Genomic DNA, 22,681 nt, shown 5'->3' on the forward strand with positions numbered 1-22,681 from the left:
CTTAAACCACCACAACCCATCACTACAACTGTTGTTCATAAGCTTGCTATGGTTTCTTGTTCGGTTCAAATAAACACCCAATGTTCACCACTATGCATAACCAAACACCACCTTGGTGGTTTACTTTTATTCAGTCGACAACAAACACCATTATAGTGTCACTTTTTCTATTGATATTCGACCAAACAAGCATCCTTACACCACCATGTTCGCTGCAGATAGACGATGACATAAACTACGAGACCTGCAACTTTTTACCGTTAACGGTCGATCAACAACCAGAACATCATCACATGTTTTTTTTTCTTTTCGCTGCTATTTATTACTCGAAACAATTACTGTGTTATTGTTTCTTCAAATTAAACTGCTTCTGTTTCTAAATCTGTTCGACTTGCAATTAAACCAGAAACCCACTTGAAGATTTCGGTTCTACTACTGTTGCTACTATTTTCGGTTACCAACCACGCCACACTTCATCGATAACTATTATTGACACTAGTCTATTACTTGAATGAGACTTGTTTATTGTTTAGAACCATGAACGAGCTGCTACAGCTATACCCTCGTTTTGATTATTTCACGTACAAATGAATATTTAACCTACTGGGTTTGTATAAAGATCTCTTGGACATGTTAAGTTGGCTGCCTTGTTGGACCATTATTTGCTTCTTGGGCTGAAATCTATTTTTCTTTATTTAGGTCGAGATTTATATATATTAATCTGTTGGGCCATGTTCCATAATATAGTTGTGCGGGTTATATAGTTAGAAATCAGGTATTAAAACAAAGATGAATGGGCAGTGGAGTGGTTTTGTGTGGTGTTGGGTAAGCGGGAGGTTGCAGGTTCGTGTCTTGGCATAGACGATTTAATTTTTATTTGGGAGATTATACTCTTAAGGTAGTTTTTAGTATTACTATTTTTTATTATCATTTTTATTATTATTATTATTATTATATTATTATTATTATTATTATTATTATTATTATTTATCATTTTTATTATTATTATTATTATTATTATATTATTATTATTATTATTATTATTATTATTATTATTATTATTATTATTATTATTATTATTATTATTATTATTATTATTATTAAAAGTAGCTTTATTGTTAAAAATGTCATTATAAGTAAAGTTATCATTCTTACAAAAATTATCATTTTTATTTTCAATTAACACTATCATTATTATTACTAATATTCCTATTAATAATATTATTATTATTATTACAACACATATTATATATATAAAACATATTTATTACATACCCATACTAATATTTTTACAAAATATTATTTTTATTAAGTGTTACATAATATATAAAACTATCATACAATAAAGATAGTAATATGATTATATATGTAAAAATTAATCTTAATACATTATAAACTTAGTTGATTAATATTATATGTGTTAATATATATACTTGATATAGGTTCGTGAATCCGAGGCCAACCCTGCATTATTCAATATAGTCATATGTATTTTTACTGCAAAATACATTAGGTGAGTTTCATTTGCTCCCTTTTTAAATGCTTTTGCATATATATTTTTGGGACTGAGAATACATGTGCTTTTATAAATGTTTTACGGAATAGACACAAGTAATCAAAACTACATTATATGGTTGGATTATTAACCGAATATCGCCCTTCAAGTCTGGTAACCTAAGAATTTAGGGAAATGGCCCCTGATTGACGCGAATTCTAAAGATAGATCTATGGACCTTGACAAGTCCCATTCGGGGTACGAATGCTTTAGTACTTCGAGATTATTATTATACAGACGAGAGGTTCTATTTGGGGATATTCTATGCATTAAGTTAACGTCGGTTACCAGGTGTTCTATCCATATGAATGATATTTTTGTCTCTATGCATGGGACGCTTATTTATGAGAACTGGAAATGAAAACGTTGTGGTCTATTAAAATGATGGAAATGATTATTTATGTTAAACTAATGAACTCACCAACCTTTTGGTTGACACTTTAAAGCACGTTTATTCTCAGGTACGAAAGAAATCTTCTGCTGTGCATTTTCTCATATTAGAGATATTACTTGGAGTCATTCATGACATATTTCAAAAGACGTTGCATTCGAGTCATCGAGTTCATCAAGATTATTATTAAGTCAATTATAGTTGGATGTATTATGAAATGGCATGCATGTCGTCAACTTTTGATGTAAAGAAAGTTTGTCTTTCGAAAAACGAATGCAATGTTTGTAAAATGTATCATATAGAGGTCATGAACCTCGCGATGAAATCAACTATTGTGAATCATTTATAATCGATATGGACTTCGTCCAGATGGATTAGGACGGGTTACTACAAATGCAATAAAATTTGTAATTCAGATAAGGTTAAAGCAAATGCATTATATGATTTCGTTAGTTACGTTACCGAGATTATGGAATGCTGGCTCATGAATAGGTTGTGACCTTGTATTCACTACACTGGTCCTACCGCCCCTGTCATAAGACATGTCACTGGGTAATGCGTTAGACTTGAAGATTCTGAATAGAAAGCAACGTCCCATACCCCCAACGCCCATGCATCTTGACTACAGGCATACACGTTCAAATGACTCATCCAATTGAGCGACTCGGGTAGGTGACGTATTGATGTTCCAAAAGGTCTAAACATTCTGAAGCACAATAAAATACAAGGTATGCCATATCCGAGAGACGTGATGTGTTTCAATCCTTCGTTAATGATTGGGTTTAAAAGATAGTTAGGCCCCTAAAAAGAGTTCAGCCATAAAGAACACAATGGCCAAGTTGGTTTGACTTCCATGCACACGTTCGGTTATCCTAACTGTCCAATCCTTTATATGTTTAAACAAACAGTTCCTTAATTCACTATGAATCCTTCAAGCGGGGTGCAATGCTTGAGACTACGCTATGGTAAAGTGTACTAATCAGCACTGACAGGGTTCCACAGCCTTACTTAGAAGAGGTACAACTTACAACAACCGTTGTGCTTCAGCGTGCACGTACAAAGTTTATATGCTTAGTGACTACACTAACATGGCCTAAGACCGACAATGTGCTATGGGCCTAGTTAGATGTTTCACTACGAAAGAGTCCTCAGTCGGAATCCAAGGCTCGGTGGACTTACTACAACCGGTGTGCCTCAGTCAAACTTGCATTGTATCCGATAGACTTCTCTTACTAAGGGGTGACACATATAGTGTACTCTGATTCAGAGACCGCGAATTCCCAATAACAGAGCCGATAACTAAGTTCTATTAGTTGGAAAAGTGATTGAGTATAATGCATAATCGAAAAGCATCTCAACAACATACATAAACCATAATATTATTTTAGCATTATAACTAACTACATCATAGCATACACTAAAGATAAATACTCGCTAATCATGATAACAATATCATAAATCATAATAATGGAAGACATTATATAAAGACAAAGGATAGAAGTCTCAGTAGATTAAATGATTTTCGAAAATACAAAAGTGACAACTTCAAACTCTAGACCGCTCCTAATACAATATTCGGTGTTCTTCTCCTGGTACTAATTTTCCCGAACGGAGTCAAAGACCTTGAAAGTATGACTAATTATTGTAGAAAGAGAGAGAAAGAAGTGAATTGAAGTGTGTAGAAAATGGATGACAAATGGCCCCTTTAAATAGTTGTTATTTAGCTGTGGCCGGCTGGCAGGCCGGCGTCACAGGCCGGTGCTAGAGGCTGGTGCCTGGGTAGCCCGTTTATTAAGGCCGTTTATTATAGCCAGTTGCCAATCCATAATGAAAGCCGGTGCCATATAGCAGGCCGGTGGACAGGCCGGTTCTTGCCCCTGGTCTTACTGTTTTCTTGGATCGTTTTTCTCGTTCCCATGATCGTAACTTGGTTTTCGGGGTCGTAACTTATCTTTCATCGTTTTCGCTCTAGAATCTTCGTTTTAGCTCTGATTTTCTTGATTCTTTTTGCACTGTCTAAATATTTGATCTTCAATTTTAACTGACAAAGCGAGTATTTTGGTGATGAAGCTTGGAACTTTACTCTTTTTGGTCCTCAATACCGGGGTGAATATGTGACTTTTTAGCTGATATTAAATATCCCAGACTTAAAGTTTGCTTGTCCTCAAGCGGTTTGCTTTCTATTTGCCAAAGCGGTTTGCTTTTTATTAAAAGAGAGAAAAATAAGGCGAGTCTTCTATGTTAGGGTTGAAACTATCTTTGCAAGCATGCGAGGAGGTTACATGACTTAGCTAGTCATGTCATATTACAATCATAGATCTAAGAAATGAATTCACTCATAGCCAGTCATGTTACACTCATCGTCATAAGGTTGATAAAGACTCAAATCCTTGCCACTAATGTGAAAGCGATAATAACCAAAGCTTCTAGATCATTTGTCAATCTGGAAGGGTGAAAAAGGAATTTTGGAGTGGCGGTGAAGTTGTTTAAAGAGTGTGAAAGGGTGAAATATTCTTTTTAAAAACTTTAATCTGAATTTCGAAAAGATATATAAGAGTGCTGATATTTTTGAGAAGCACTTTTGAACTTTTCTTCTTTTGGAGTGACAGGCATATTTCGGTCAAGTTCTTCTTCGACATTTCTCCATTTTATAAGTTCCGCTCGTTTTCTCATAAATTCGAAAGTTTTTTTTTTTTTTTGGAGATTTTTTCTCGAGAAAGTTTCTGCTGGTAAACTTTTTGCAAGACCATTGCCCTGATACTTGAGAAGTTTATAACATCGGGTTTTTCGGAGGGAATCTCATTTTTTGTATTTTTCGGGTGATAGTAAAGATGATGTGAATGGTGGTTTGATTTGGTAGAGGTGGTGGAAGGTGTGAAGGGTTTCTTTGACAAATGACTAGCTCTTCTGATTATACCTATATCACATTTTGTTACTCGAAAATTTATATCTAAAGCAAGTTCCGATTTTGAGCACAGATATCGGCACTCTCAATGGAAAATAGTGAAGCATTAAAGATGAATGCTTATATGGTCTTATTTGGGGTGCCTCACTATAATCAATTTAGGTCGATAATGCCTACCCACGTAATGCTCTATTAGAGATTCGGTTTCGTCCCAACAAAATTTCTACCTTAGTTAAGCCTTAATTTTTATTTACAAACGTTTTTGATTTTCGAAATTACTTTTGGAAAGGCTTTCTTTTATTCAAAATTTTGTTAATTTGGCTTAAGAACAAGGAATCTTTGTAATGGGGTTATGTTAATACAGCATATAAAAGATTATACCAACATCTCACACTTAGACGAGCATTGTCCCCAATGTTTCTAGTATATCCCACACTTAGGAGTTTTAGTTAAAGATTTTTTTATTGGGAATATTTATCTAGTATTTATTTGGGTTGGAATCCCACACTTAGTGATAAGCTAGGATGTGGCATAATTTAGATCTAAAGCTAGAAATGAGAAGCGCTTTTGTTTAGGGTCGTTGGCTCGACCATAATGATGCCTTATTGTTGAAAAGTAGACATTCCCCTCTGGTAGTTGTAATCGTATTTTTCGTGAGGGAACGTTAGTCTTGGTGGATAGATTCTGAGAAAATGCCGGACGAAAAATGGTAGAAGATCCGATACTTCTCTCAAAGATCTTCTAAACTAGAGATAATGCGCGGTTTCAGCTTGTGAGAAATCTTGAATTCCGACGAGAACATGATCTACGATTCTGCTGACTAACCCATGAATGTCAATCATCGTGGCCGTGCTTGTGGCAATTCTTTCTCTAACCGGGTGTTCATTTCGGAGGTCTTCAAATAGTGTCAAGAATTGTATCTTCAATATCTCAAAATCTTCTGAACGGTGGTCTCCACAGAAGGAGTCTGTAGCTCTGCACAGATTTAATAAGAGGCGAAGCTGGAAAGAAGTGAAAAGAAATCCTGACCCAAGCATTAATGTCACCGTCTTGGAATATATCTCCCGACATCCAGCTTTAAATGTGAAATTTGGATTTGTGGAAGATATGTGCTAACTGCTTCGTAACAAAGGTGGCAATGTTAACTCGGTCTGGTTCCAGATGTGAGAACGGATTGTTGCGTCTTCCTTCTTCTACTAATACGTCTCGTAATTCCCTGATAATCAGATCAGCGTGGTGATCAATTGTTACGTAGATCACTAGTCTGTCTGGTGTGCTTTTGAAATTATCTTTTTCTAAGAGAACGAAGAGGCTGTGAATATCTTCGATCATTTATGAATCAGAGTGATAAGTCGGGTGTCTGATGGAAAGATCCATATGCTTTCGAATGAGAGTCAGTAGTGCACGTTGGTTTTCTGAGAACGGAAGTGCAGATCCGGCTAAGGCATTGTAAACCTTAGAGTAAATGATCTTGAATTCTCCACAAAATCGTGTCTCAAGAATAGTGCGAACCACTGAATTGTGCTCTTGTTGCCTTTATTCATGGTCGATATGATCGTAAATAGTATTGATAAAGTCTTGAATGTGCCCTTCTAAGATTTCAACATTATTATCTTCTCTCGGTAGATAAAGGTTTATATTCTTCTTCGATAGCCTTAATCCGCTCCTTTAAACGAGGTGTGAAAATGATTGTTGATTTACAAATGGCTTCGAGAATATCTTCAACTTCATCGGTATCATTGATGAAGGTTATCATGTCGGCGAGATGAGATATAACCGGTAACTTTGAGCGATCTGAAGAAGAGTCCGGTTCCTCTTGATCTGATGCTGGTAGAGAATATGAATCGTCCAGAATGTCTTCATTTTCCAATTTTTCCTCATCATCATCGGTATAGCTTTCCACTGTATAATCATCTGATGAATGGGCTTCCTCAGTATAGTATTCTGGTGTTTCACTTCTACACTAACAGGGTCAATCTCTATATCTTTAAATCGGCAGTCTTATCAGTTTTCTTCTTGAAACGAATTATTAAACTGTGATTCTCCATCTCTAGCCTCATTAATTCTTCGTGACATTTGTGACTTGCTTCCAATCTTTGAGAGGGTACTATCACAGTTTCTCTACGTCTTCCATTTCATCTTCCTCCTCAGATTCTTCCTTGTCCACTATTTCTTCGCTGGGATCCTCTTCTTCCATTTCTGGGTTGTCAGCAGACTGTGATTTGACACCCATTTAGATGTCATCTTCTGGTGGTAGGGTGATGTGTGCGAGGGGTAGTACGTAATACTAATATTTTTTTGTTACGAAATACTATTAAATACGATACAATTTTACACAAGTTATTTATTTATTAATTGAATGGATATACCTAAACCTTGCTACAACACTTATAGGCAGTGTACCTAATCGTAGAGTAGTGTTGTTTTTAGTAAGTTCAGTTCGTTCCACAGCGATACAACTAAATTAACGCTATAATTTTAAAAACTATATTTGTATAAATATATATATTTATATAAGTAATATTATTATTATTATAAAAAGGAGGGTTTTTACCGTTTAATGACCGGTTTGTCGATTTTAAGTTCTAATGCAAAATATAAATATAACTTAATTTAAAGCGTAAAGTGTGACGACCCTGAAATTTTTGACCAAATTTAAACTTAATCTTTATATGTTTTCGACACGATAAGCAAAATCTGTAATGTTGAAATCTAAAAAAAAAAAAAAAAAAAAAAAAAAAAAAAAAAAAACTTTGAAAACTATGTTCATGTGTTCAATTAACCTTTGACCATTCCCGACGATTCACGAACAACTATATGTAAATAGATACATATATATATTAATTATTATAAATTAAAATATTATATGAGTTAATTAATATTGTAAATAAAATAATATATGATAAAATATATCTATATATATGTAAGGTATATTGAATATATATTTTTATGGTTTCGAACTTATTTAGTAAGCGAAAATAACACTCGTTTGTCAGCCGATTGATATTAAGCAACTTAAATTCGAACTTATATGATTGTAAAATAAACGGTGATCCGAAAATGAGTTCTATAAATTTTAGGCTTACTAAAAATGTATTTAGAAACTATTTGTTGAATTTTAAAACCTTTTATATTTTACTTGGGGTTGGGAGTAAATAATTAATGTAATTTTTATTTAATAGTTAATTATCGAATTTTATACCATAACGACCAAAATAAATAAATAGAGTTAATTCAAAAATATGGGATTTTTCTGAACACTTTTATCCGCCACTGATTTCGTACGATACCCAGTCCGTGAAAACTGTCGGTACAAAATTACAAATGAATGTTGGCATACTATTGTCATGTGACGATGTACGTTTATTATTTTATTATTGATTAAATCAATTTGTTTTGTGAATTCATCCCTTTGCAAACAACCACATTACTATCCAATACCATCTTTAATTATATATATATTCATGTTCACTTGCCTAGACACAGAGGAGATTAGAACAAAATCATATCTATATCTTAGTTTATTTTTCTTACTCTTCTCATTTCAATTCCATCGTCACTCTCACACTCATCACCACCATAGAACAACCATCACCTTCATCATATTAAACGATCATCACCTCCGAACCACAACGATAGTCTTGAAATAATTTGATGTCTTTTATTTTCCTCACTTGAACCACCAACGAGCCATCTATCACCACTCTTTCGTTCGTGAACAAACCCACAACCATCTATCGAGCTTGTTTTCCATCGTGAGCTTCCACCACTAGCACACCACCACCTTCGGCCACCACAATCCTACAACCGCCATCAACTTCACCATACACCACCACCTTGTTTGAGTCTTGTTTTAATCACCACCTAGCTTCAACCCACCACCTCTAACCACCAATATCACTACCGCGAATCACCTTGTTTTTTGTTTATACTTATTCGACCAACACCACAAAACTCACCATCATTGTGATATCACTGATGCGTTCTTCTTTTATGTTCCAACCAAGACAGCCCATCGTGAATTACAACCCACCAGGCATATCAACATTTTTTTTATAAAGTAACATAATCCTCTATCATAACCCAACACCGAACTAGGATAGCTATCCTAATCTGTTTCTTGCCTAACAATTGTAACAAAAACCTAAAATACAAACCCACACAAGAAAACCATGGAAACCCATTTTTTTGATCACAGCTTCTACTACTTCTTGAAGCAACATACTTGGAATAAAAAATCGTTGCAAATTCTCGGGAGGTATAAAAAAAAGAGCTGCTCATATATATAAAGCTTTTATACTTTTAATTATTTTATAAAAAAAGAAAATAAATGTGCCGTGACCCACTTGGGGTTGGTGATGCTCGATAAAAAAAAGGAACCAGCATATAAATGCATGCGTTATGATTTTTTTTATTTTATTTCTGCCAAAACTCTCGATTTATAATCACACCACCCAATTAAATTCTTTTGGGCCGCATTTCAAATTCATTGCTATTGGGCCGAGAATGTTTTGTTGGGCTGCCGTGTACAGGAGTTTTGTGGGCTGAGAACCAAAGTTCAGTTGGGCCGAGAAGGTGGATAACAAAGATGATTATGGGAATGATAGTGATAATGGTATACGTATTATGAAAATGATGAACTAGGTAGATGATGAAAATAATAATAATGAAGATAGATAGACGATGATGATTATGATGATGTTAGATTAAGATTATGATCCATAAATGATGATGTTAATGGATCAGGACGATATTGGTGATGATGAGGAGATGATATTGATGTGATCGATGATGATGATGTTGTGAACATGAATGAGGAAACCATAATATTAAGATGATAATGACGCCATGATAAGTTGATGATACTGAAAATGATGATCTTGAGGGTATAAATCTAAACACTTATTATTATTATTATTATTATTATTATTATTATTATTATTATTATTATTATTATTATTATTATTATTATTATTATTATTATTATTATTATTATTATTATTATTATTATTATAATAATAACAATCTTGATATCATAATTATTATATTATTAATATCATTAATACTAATATAATTAAGATTACGAATATTAAGATAAAAGCGATTAAGGTTGTGATCATGAATATAGTTAAGGTAATTACTACCGCAAAATATAATTATAAGTATATAGATATATATAGATATATATAACATTTGAAATAACAAATATATTATAATAAGTAATATATTATATAATTAATATATATAAACTGGTTTGATTATTATTACATGATAATTATACGTTTTAATATATATAAATGATATAGGTTCTTGAATCTGAGGTCAACCTTGCATTGTTCAATTCCGTCGTATGCATATTTTTACAACAAAATATCGTATTGTGAGTTTCATTTGCTCCCTTTTTAAATGCTTTTGCAATATATATTTGTGGGACTGAGAATACATGTGCTGCTTTATAAATGTTTGACGAAATAGACACAAGTACTTAAAACTACATTCTATGGCTGGATTATTAAGCTGAATATGCCCCTTTTAGCTTGGTAGCTTAAGAATTAGGGAACATCACTAATTTTGAGAATTAGTGCACCCCTAATTGACGCGAATCCTAAAGGTAGATCTACGGGAACTAACAACCCCCATTCTGGAATTTGGAATGCTTTAGTACTTCGAGTTTATCATGTCCGATGGGTGTCCCGGAATAATGGGGATATTCTATATGCATCTTGTTAAGGTCGGTTAGCAGGTGTTCACCATATGAATGATTTTTATCTCTATGCAGTTTGCGAAATGCCTGATATGAGATGTGTATTTATGAGAAATGAAAATCTTCTGGTCTATTAAAATGATGAAAATGATCGTTTATGATAAACTAATGAACTCACCAACCTTTTGGTTGACACTTGAAAGCATGTTTATTATCAGGTTTGAAAGAAATCTTCCGCTGTGCATTTGCTCACTTTAAAGATATTACTTGGAGTCATTCAGGGCATATTTCAAAAGACGTTACATTCGAATCATTGAGTTCAACAAGATTATTATTAAGTCAATTATAGTTGGATATATTATGAAATGGTATGCATGCGTCAACTTTCGATGTAATGAAAGATTGTCTTTTCAAAAACGAATGCAATGTTTGTAAAATGTATCATATAGAGGTCAAGTACCTCGCGATGTAACCAAATGTAATGTATTCGTCCAGATGGATTAGGACGGGTCACGACATGTGGTATCAGGGCGGTGGTCTTAGCGAACCAGGTCTTGCATTAGTGTATCTAACTGATAGTTGTTTAGATACATTAGTGGGTCTGGACTTCGACCGTGTCTACATGTCAAAAGTTTTGCTTATCCTTTAGTGTCAAAAATTTAATTGCTTATTATCCTTAGAGTCTAGACACGTCTTACTGCCTCTATTGCATAGACAATGTATAGATAAATTCATATCTTAGCGTATCAATTATTGTTACCTTTGCCTGACAGCTTCCGTAGATTCCTCCGTAACTTATGGGATTTTAGTATTATATATGCATATGTAAATTATGTATTGCAGGGTACTAATCTACATCCTATAATCTATTTCTTATCGAAAATCCTTCATTTGATCGTACGAGATGAATCTCTCAACCAGTTCGAATTCCTCGGATTGCGACAGCTATTTCGATATGGAGTTTCACCTAAGCTACGAAAGCAGTGTCACCAGAATGAATCAACCAATTCATTTGATCAGTTCATAGTCTCCTTGATCATTGGAGACAAAAAGAAGGTGATCCTTTCCATAAACAAAATTCACCTCTTGGCGAAGAACCTGAAGCACTTACCGGTGAACCAGTCCGAAATACCATTTTCACCCTCATTTCCCGAATATCTCATCATGAATACATATTATCTCAGATTCTAAACTTTATTCATTCGCTCGTTCTTACCGACAATCATTCCGGAGTAATCGAAGAAGTCAACGAGCTTCGCGCCTGAGTAATGATTTTTGGAGAATATGGTGCAAAATTACCAGCTTCAACAACATTATCGGCACCCACAGTACCATCAGTAACAGCACCAGTACCATCAACAATCCATGCCTCAACATCTCATTCTGTACCTCGAGTATAATCATCGTTCTACGTATCATTCTACATCATTTATCTTCGTTCGACATGGCGATTATGTAATTTCTAATGTTTTAGAGATTATATATTCTTGTTCTAATGGTAAATTAAATGAGTTTAATATCATATTGACTCATTAACTCCATGATTACATATGAAGAAAATATATACGTATATATGCTTTCATAAAGATTGTAATTAAAAATTCTTTTGTACAGACTGTTAATGGTGAAAATATTTTAACGGGTAGGTAATACCCTAGAAATATTAAGATTTCACATTAATAAGTTACACTGTACATTCTTCGAATCTGATTCAATAGTCATTTACTATCCTACTTACAACCACAGAAGTACGAATCCATTCATCACAGAATAACCATTTTCATTCAATTTCATATTTGGATTTTGACCTATCAGAATTCAACAAGTGACATAATGAAGAAAACATTGAACAAAATAAAATTTGTTAGAAATAAACAAATTAACTATGAGAAACTTTTGTTAAGAATCCACGCTAACTGTTCCTAGCTAACTGATTACATTTTATTTATCGCAATTTATTTATCGCAATTTATATTCTCGCAATTTTATTTATCGTCATTTAATTTCTGTTATTTATTTTACGCACTTCAAATATCAGGACACGTATACAAGGTTTTGACATATCATATCGACGCATCTATATATATTATTTGGAATAACCATAGAGACTCTATATGAAATAATGATCGAGTTAGCTATACATGGTTGAGGTTGATTCTATAATAATATATATACTTTGAGTTGTGATCGAGTCTGAGACATGTACACGGGTCACGATACGTATTAATTAATTCGAATATTATATATTAAACAATACATGAATTATTGAATTGCTAACTGTGGACTATCAACTGTGGACTACCAATATTGGACAATTAAAATGAATTAAAATATTGATTAAAATATATGAAACTAAACATTTCTTCAAGTTTGTCACTTGATTTCATCTTGAACCTCATTTGTATCTTGACGATTCCAATCTGCGTTCAAACTTTTCATGATTCTTGAAAACACCTCAATAGAGAGGATGAACCAACCACACTTCATCTACAGAAGGAAAGATTTATGCATATAGTATTGCACCTGAAAAACTCTCGGAAACTGAGTAAAAGTTTAACGCGTAGCTGTGCAAATTCCTTTAGCGTTACTATTACCGAAAATAACTTTGCAATCTCTTTTCCAAATTAGCCAATCTTGTCACAGCTCCAGCAAGTCAACTTCGACTTTTCTTTCGAAACAACCTTATTATAACCTTGATATATATGTGTGATCTTTTATTTTTACCGGGGAACCTTTTATATTCGATCATATTACCAGCAGACGTACCAGCAACCTCATTGCTCCTTAGCTTAAATCTCTTCGACAAATCACTATATTTATCTATTGAAGTCTTATCATGAACTCATCGGCATCTTGTAACGAGAATTGCCATACCAAGTATCAGGAAATTAGCAATCAGTATTTTAAAATCTTGCAGCATGTCTACATCAATAGTTATAAATATACATATAATCCTTATCTCTTAGAATTATGATCTTCTATTCTGAAATTCTGAAAAGCACACAGCCTACGAATCAATACTCAGAATGTTGAAAAAGCTGAATGAAGCAGCAAAAATTGTAAACGACGTTAACAGTCAAAAGTTTGATGATAAAGAATGGAGTGTTATTTAGTATCAAAAAGCGGATTATGCGAAATTATGAAGGAGACTGTGGGCAGATTGCAAGGACTAAACCTGTATTTAAAGAATCCTGATGATTCTGTTTGTGATAAAATCTTTAGCGATTACCTTACTCCTTAATCGCTCTAAAATATTGTGAATGGATTTCTTCATCACACTTTGAATCTAAAATTCTACGATGTTATCGTATCTTTCATTGTAAATATCCTCAATATTTCTGAAGATATCTTCAAAAATATTCTCGTTCGATATTAATCATCTCTCTGCGGTATCTGTGTTACATCAGAAAGGAAACGGTCTTAGTTTCAAAATCTCTGAAAACTTAGAGTTTGAATTATGAATGATTTTGAAGTAGTGTTGGAAATTGATGCATGGGTTAGTATAATATAATGACACTTGATCAACGTGATTATATTACAGTAAGTCATGCTGTGTTTCTAATGGAACGTGATGATTCACAGACCATAACATCATCATGTGCCATGTTACACGACTCTTACATTCTACTAATCTCCAAATATATCAAGAATGTATCTTCCTGATAGTTATATCTTTTCTTTTGAATTCTGGTAATTTAACTAATCAAAATCGTGATACTACAATCTCTCTTAGAACGTTAGTCATGTTCATTCGAAACTTCATACCTACGAATTCTGGATCATTATTCGCTTGACTTAAAGTCGGGAAGAGAAAACAAAAGGATGGAACTCCATAATATAAAGGAAATGAAGAGGGTGGATTTATTGTGAAATGTCCGACATAACAATCATAACAGATTATCGCATTTAACCAAAGATGATCCTAATTTCCTTAATTATCGAAGAACCAAATATTATTACGAAGATTTCCTTTAAATTCCTTGATTTCCGGAAATCAACCGTGTCGACGTCACCAGACAAGACGAATCTACATTTACTCAATTCACTCTTTTGTAACTTCACTCGTACTCTTCACATAAACGAATTGTTTTATTCATATTACTCAATGATGATAAAACTCTAATTTTAAACTCGTATAAGTCATGAAAACATTCTTATTGTTATCCATGACAACCTTGATCAAATTTCGGGGACAAAATTTATTTAACGGGTAGGTACTGTGACGACCCAGAAATTTTCGACCAAATTTAAACTTAATCTTTATATGTTTTCGACACGATAAGCAAAATCTGTAATGTTGAAATCTCAAAAGAAAAATTAAAAAAAAAAAAACTTTGTAAACTATGTTCATGTGTTCAATTAACCTTTGACCATTCCCGACGATTCACGAACAACTATATGTAAATAGATACATATATATATTTATATATATATATATATATATATATATATATATTAATTACTATAAATTAAAATATTATATGAGTTAATTAATATTGTAAATAAAATAATATATGATAAAATAAATCTATATATATGTAAGGTATATTGAATATATATTTATATGGTTTCGAACTTATTTAGTAAGCGAAAATAACACTCGTTTGTCAGCCGATCGATATTAAGCAAGTTAAATTCGAACTTATATGATTGTAAAATAAACGGTGATCCGAAAATGAGTTCTATAAATTTTAGGCTTACTAAAAATGTATTTGGGAACTATTTGTTGAATTTTAAAACTTTTTATATTTTACTTGGGGTTGGGAGTGAATAATTAATGTAATTTTTATTTAATAGTTAATGATCGAATTTTATAACATAATGATCAAAATAAATAAATAGAGTTAATTTAAAAATATGGGATTTTTCTGAACACTTTTATCCGCCATTGATTTCGCACGATACCCAGTCCGTGAAAAATGTCGGCACAAAATTACAAACGAATGTTGGCATACTGTTGTCATGTGATGATGCACGTTTATTATTTTATTATTGATCCAATCAATTTGTTTCGTGAATTCATCCCTTTGCAAACAACCACATTACTATCCAATCACATCTTTAATTATATATATATTCATGTTCACTTACCTAGACACAGAGGAGATTAGAACAAAATCATATCTATATCTTAGTTTATTTTTCTTACTCTTCTCATTTCAATTCCATCGTCACTCTCACACTCATCACCACCATAGAACAACCATCACCTTCATTATATTAAACGATCATCACATCCAAACCACAACAATAGTCTCGAAATAATTTGACGCCTTTTATTTTCCTCACTTGAACCACCAACGAGCCATCTATCACCACTCTTTCCTTCGTGAACAAACCCACAACCATCTATCGAGCTTGTTTTCCATCGTGAGCTTCCACCACTAGCACACCACCACCTTCGGCCACCACAATCCTACAACCGCCATCAACTTCACCATACACCACCACCTTGTTTGAGTCTTGTTTTAATCACAACCTAGCTTCAACCTACCACCTTTAACCACCAATATCACTACCGCGAATCACCTTGTGTTTCGTTTATACTTATTCAACCAACACCAGAAAACTCACCATCATTGTGATACCACTGCTGCGTTCTTCTTTTATGTTCCAACCAAGACAACCCATCGTGAATTACAACCCACCAGGCATATCAACATTTTTTTAACAAAGTAAAATAATCCTCTATCATGACCCAACACCGAACTAGGATAGCTATCCTAATCTGTTTCTTGTCTAACAATTGTAACAAAAACCCAAAATACAAACCCACACAAGAAAACCATGGAAACCCATTTTTTGGTCACTACTTCTACTACTTCTTGAAGCAACATAATTGGAATAAAAAATCATTGCAAATTCTCGGGAGGTAAAAAAAAAAGAGCTGCTCATATATATAAAGCTTTTATGCTTTTAATTATTTTATAAAAATAAAAAATAAAAGAAAAGTGTCGTGACCAACTTGGGGTTGGTGATGCTCGATCAAAAAAAAAAGGGACCAGCATATAAATGCATGCGTTATGATATTTTTTATTTTATTTATGCCAAAACTCTCCATTTATAATCACACCACCCAATTAAATTCTTTTGGGCCGCATTTCAAATTCATTGCTATTGGACCGAGAATGTTTTATTGGACTGCCGTGTACAGGAGTTTTGTGGGCCGAGAACCAAAGTTCAGTTGGGCCGAGAAGGTGGATAACAAAGATGATTATGGGAATGATAGTGATAATGGTATACGTATTATGAAAATGATGAACTAGGTAGATGATGAAAATAATAATAACGAAGATAGATAGACGATGATGATTATGATGGTGTTAGATTAAGATTATGATCCATAAATGATGATGTTAATGGATCAGGACGATATTGGTGATGATGAGGAGATGATATTGATGTGATCGATGATGATGATGTTGTGAACATGAATGAGGAAACCATAATATTAAGATGATAATGACGTCATGATAAGTTGATGATACTGAAAATGATGATCTTGTGGGTATAAATCTAAACACTTATTATTATTATTATTATTATTATTATTATTATTATTATTATTATTATTATTATTATTATTATTATTATTATTATTATTATTATTATTATTATTATTATTATTATTATTATTATTATTATTACTATTATTATTATAATAATAACAATCTTGATATCATAATTATTATATTATTAATATCATTAATACTAATATAATTAAGATTACGAATATTAAGATAAAAGCGATTAAGGTTGTGATCATGAATATAGTTAAGGTAATTACTACCGAAAAATATAATTATAAGTACGTTTATGAGTAAAGATGAATATAAATACAATTAAGTCGTGGTTAAATAAAATTATCATTATTTTTTATAACATGTTTAATAACATCATCATTTAAATTATTATTAGTATTATCATTAAAATTATCATTTTTTTTAAAAACTATCATTTTTATTAAAGTTATCATTATTAGTATTATTATCATTATTTTAGTATCATTAAATAAGAGATATTTTAATAAAAATATAATTATTACATTTATCATAAGTATATCTAATTTAATATTTTAATATAGAAGAAACATATATAGATATATATAACATTTGAAATAACAAATACATTATAATAAGTAATATATTATATAATTAATATATATAAACTGGTTTGATTATTATTACATGATAATTATACATTTTAATATATATAAATGATATATGTTCGTGAATCCGAGGCCAACCTTGCATTGTTCAATTCCGTCGTATGCATATTTTTACTACAAAATTGTAGTGACCCGAACTTTTCTATGTTTATATATATTAAATGAAATTATTATTTACATGATTAAGTGTTTCTAACATGTTAAGAAATCAAACTTGTTAAGACTTGATTAATTTAAATAGGTTTCATATAGACAATTGACCACCCATGTTGACCGGTGATTCACGAACGTTAAAACTTGAAAAAACTATATGATGACATATATATGATTATATATATAGTTAACATGATATTATGATAAGTAAGTATCTCATTAGATATTTTAACAATGAGTTATATACATAAAATTGAGTTTAATGAATTAAGAAACTCGAAACGATATATATCACGATTATCGTTATAACAACGTCTTACTAAATACATATGAATCATATTAAGATATTGATACACTATGTTTAATCATGATAAATGATAATTAAACATGTCATTAAGTGTATTAACAATGAACTACATATGTAAAAACAAGACTACTAACTTAATGATTTCGAAACTAGTCATATATGTAACGATTATCGTTGTAACAACAATTAACTGTATATATATCATAATAAGATATATTAATATATCATAATATCATGATAATGTAATAATTTAACATCTCTTTAGATATAATAAATAATGGGTTAACAACATTTAACAAGATCGTTAACCTAAAGGTTTCAAAACAACATTTACATGTAACGACTAACGATGACTTCAAGACTCAGTTAAAATGTTTATACATGTAGTATTTTAATATGTATTCATACACTTTTGAAAGAATTCAATACACTTATAAAAATACTTCTACTTAACAAAAATGCTTACAATTACATCCTCGTTCAGTTTCATCAACAATTCTACTCGTATGCACCCGTATTCGTACTCGTACAATACACAGCTTTTAGATGTATGTACTATTGATATATACACTCCAATGATCCGCTCTTAGCAGCCCATGTGAGTCACCTACCACATATGTGAACCATCATTTGGCAACTAGCATGAAATATCTCATAAAATTACAAAAATATTAGTAATCATTCATGACTTTTTTACATGTAAACAAAATTACACATCCTTTATATCAAATCTATATGCCAACGACCAAAAACACCTACAAAAACTTTCATTCTTCAATTTTCTTCATCTAATTGATCTCTCTCAAGTTCTATCTTCAAGTTCTAAGTGTTCTTCATAAATTCTATAAGTTCTAGTTTCATAAAATCAAGAATACTTTCAAGTTTGCTAGCTTACTTCCAATCTTGTAAAGTGATCATCCAACCTCAAGAAATCTTTCTTATTTACAGTAAGATATCTTTCTAATACAAGGTAATAATCATATTCAAACTTTGATTCAATTTCCATAACTATAACAATCTTATTTCGAGTGGAAATCTTACTTGAACTTGTTTTCGTGTCATGATTCTGCTTCAAGAACTTTCAAGCCATCCAAGGATCCTTTGAAGCTAGATCTATTTTTCTCATTTCCAGTAGGTTCATCCACAAAAATTTAGGTAGTAATGATGTTCATAACATCATTCGATTCATATATATAAAACTACCTTATTCGAAGGTTTAAACTTGAAATCACTATAACATAGTTTAGTTAATTCTAAACTTGTTCGCAAACAAAAGTTAATCCTTCTAACTTGACTTTTAAAATCAACTAAACACATGTTCTATATCTATATGATATGCTAAGTTAATAATTTAAAACCTGGAAACACGAAAAACACCGTAAAACCGGACATACGCCGTCGTAGTAACACCGCGGGCTGTTTTGGGTTTGATAATTAAAAACTATGATAAACTTTGATTTAAAAGTTGTTCTTCTGAGAAAATGATTTTTCTTATGAACATGAAACTATATCCAAAAATCATGGTTAAACTCAAAGTGGAAGTATGTTTTTCAAAATGGTCATCAAGACGTCGTTCTTTCGACTGAAATGACTACCTCTTACAAAAACAACTTGTAACTTATATTTCTGCTATAAACCTATAATTTTTCTATTTAGATTCATAAAATGGAGTTCAATATGAAACCATAGCAATTTGATTCACTCAAAACGGATTTAAAACGAAGAAGTTATGGGTAAAACAATATTGGATATTTTTTGATTGTTGTAGCTACGGGAAATATTGTAACAATTCTATACAAATCATATCCTAGCTAACTTATATTGTATTATACATGTATTCTAATATATTATGTAATCTTGGGATACCATAGACACGTATGCAAATGTTTTGACATATCATATGGACCCATGTATATATATTATTTGGAACAACCATATACAATCTATATGCAGTATTGTTTGAGTTAGCTATACAGGGTTGAGTTTGATTCCAAATATATATATATACTTTGAGTTATGATCTAGCCTGAGACGTGTATACACTGGGTCGTGGATTGATTCAAGATAATATATATCAATTTATTTTTGTACATCTAACTATGACAACTAGTTGTAGGTTACTAACGAGGACAGCTGACTTAATAAACTTAAAACATCAAAATGTATTAAAAATGTTGTAAATATATTTTGAACATACTTTGATATATATATATATATATATATATATATATATATATATATATATATATATATATATATATATATTTGTTATAGGTTCGTGAATCTACCAGTGGCCAAGTCTTACTCCCGACGAAGTAAAAATCTGTGAAAGTGAGTTATAGTCCCACTTTTAAAATCTAATATTTTGAGATGAGAATACATGCAGTTTTATAAATGTTTTACGAAATAGACACAAGTAAATGAAACTACATTATATGGGTGAATGATCGAAGCCGAATATGCCCCTTTTGCTTGGTAGCCTAAGAATTAGTAAACCGATCTACTAATTGACACGAATCCTAAATATAGATCTATTGGGCCTAACGAACCCCATCCAAAGTACCGGATGCTTTAGTACTTAGAATTCATTTTTATCATGTCCGAAGGATTTCCCGGAATGATAGGGGATATTCTTATATGCATCTTGTTAATGTCGGTTATCAGGTGTTCACCATATGAATAATTTTTATCTCTATGTATGGGATGTATATTGAAATATGAAATCTTGTGGTCTATTATTATGATTTGATAATATATAGGTTAAACCTTTAACTCACCAATATTTTTGTTGACGTTTTAAGCATGTTTATTCTCAGGTGATTATTAAGAGCTTCCGCTGTTGCATACTAAAATAAGGACAGGATTTGGAGTCCATGCTTGTATGATATTATGTAAAAACTGCATTCAAAAAACTTATTTTTGATGTAATACATTCTTATTGTAAACCATTATGTAATGGTAGTGTATAAACGGTATATTTTAGATTATCATTATTTGATAATCTACATAATGCTTTTTAAACCTTTATAGATAAAATAAAGGTTATGGTTGTTTTAAAAATGAATGCAGTCTTTGAAAAACGTCTCATATAGAGGTCAAAACCTCGCAACGAAATCAATTAATATGGAATGTTTATAATCAATATGAACGGGACATTTTAGTTGGTATCCGAGCATTGGTCTTAGAGAACCAGAAATTTGCATTAGTGTGTCTTATCGAGTTTGTTAGGATACATTAGTGAGTCTGGATTTCGACCGTGTTTTCTTTAAAAACGATTGCTTAACACTTTTGTTGGAAACTATATATTATTAACATGTAAATATTATGTGATATATTAACCTCTTAATGTGTTTGATATTGTTTGATAGATGTCTACCACTAGTACAAATCCCATCGATTCACCTAATAATAATGAAGAGTCGAATATATTTTGGGAAGATTCACAAATTCCCGAAGAGGAACCGGAAGAAGAGGAACCGGAAGAGGAGGAACCGGAAGAGGAGGAACCGGAAGAAGAGGAACCGAAAGAAGAGGAACCGGAAGAGGAGAAACCAGAAGAAGAAGAGGTTTCGGAGAAAGAAATATTGATACCTATAGTAAATCGATTAAATAAAAGAAAATCCTCAACCAACGGACCAAAGTTAATAATGGTCAATGGTGTTTTCGCCGAGGAAGCAAAATATTGGGAAGATTATCAATTTTCTGGTGAATCGGATCCCGATGAGGATTCCGATGATGTTATAGAAATTACCTTGACCCAATTTAATAAAGCGAAAGAAAATAATAAGGGAAAAGGTATAAAAATAGAGAAACCCGATTCCAACCCCGATGAACTTTATATGTATCGGCAACATCCGTATTTCCTAAAATGTAACAATGACCCGGGAACCTCTAAACCACCAGGTTTTTCTAAACCATTGTGGAAAACGACGGCTCGTATTAGAGGAACACCATATATTCCTAGAAAATTAGGAAAATGAACCAATTCTGAAGAAGAAGAAACCAGTGATTCAGATTAGAGGGTTGTAATCATGTTGTGTATTATATGTATTGTAGTGTGCTTGTATTTTTATGTTCTATGTAAAAATTGCTTGTATTATTTGTTAATTATCTTTTACGAATCTAATCCTTGTCTATTTTACAGTATAAAAACAAAATGGACGTTAAGGGTAGACAACCGAATATTTTAGAAGATCTACCAGAGGATATGATTGAGGAAATCTTGTCTAGAGTCGGTCAGAATTCATCAGTATAATTAATTATGGCAAAATTAACTTGTCAAACATTTAAAAGACTTTTCAGAAATCCCTTAGTTTATAAAAGGCTTTCCTTTGATAGGTGGGGTAAATCACATTGGGGAGACCGTAAGTTACACCGTGTTTTCTTTAAAGCGTTAAAATCGGGGAACCCAAATGCAATTTTACGCTACGGGTTAAGAACCTATTTTGACTCAACATATCCCAACATAGGATTTCGTGAATTAGAAAGAGCTTCTAAC

This window comes from Rutidosis leptorrhynchoides, chromosome 10 (assembly GCF_046630445.1).
Source record: "Rutidosis leptorrhynchoides isolate AG116_Rl617_1_P2 chromosome 10, CSIRO_AGI_Rlap_v1, whole genome shotgun sequence".
NCBI lineage: Eukaryota > Viridiplantae > Streptophyta > Magnoliopsida > Asterales > Asteraceae > Rutidosis > Rutidosis leptorrhynchoides.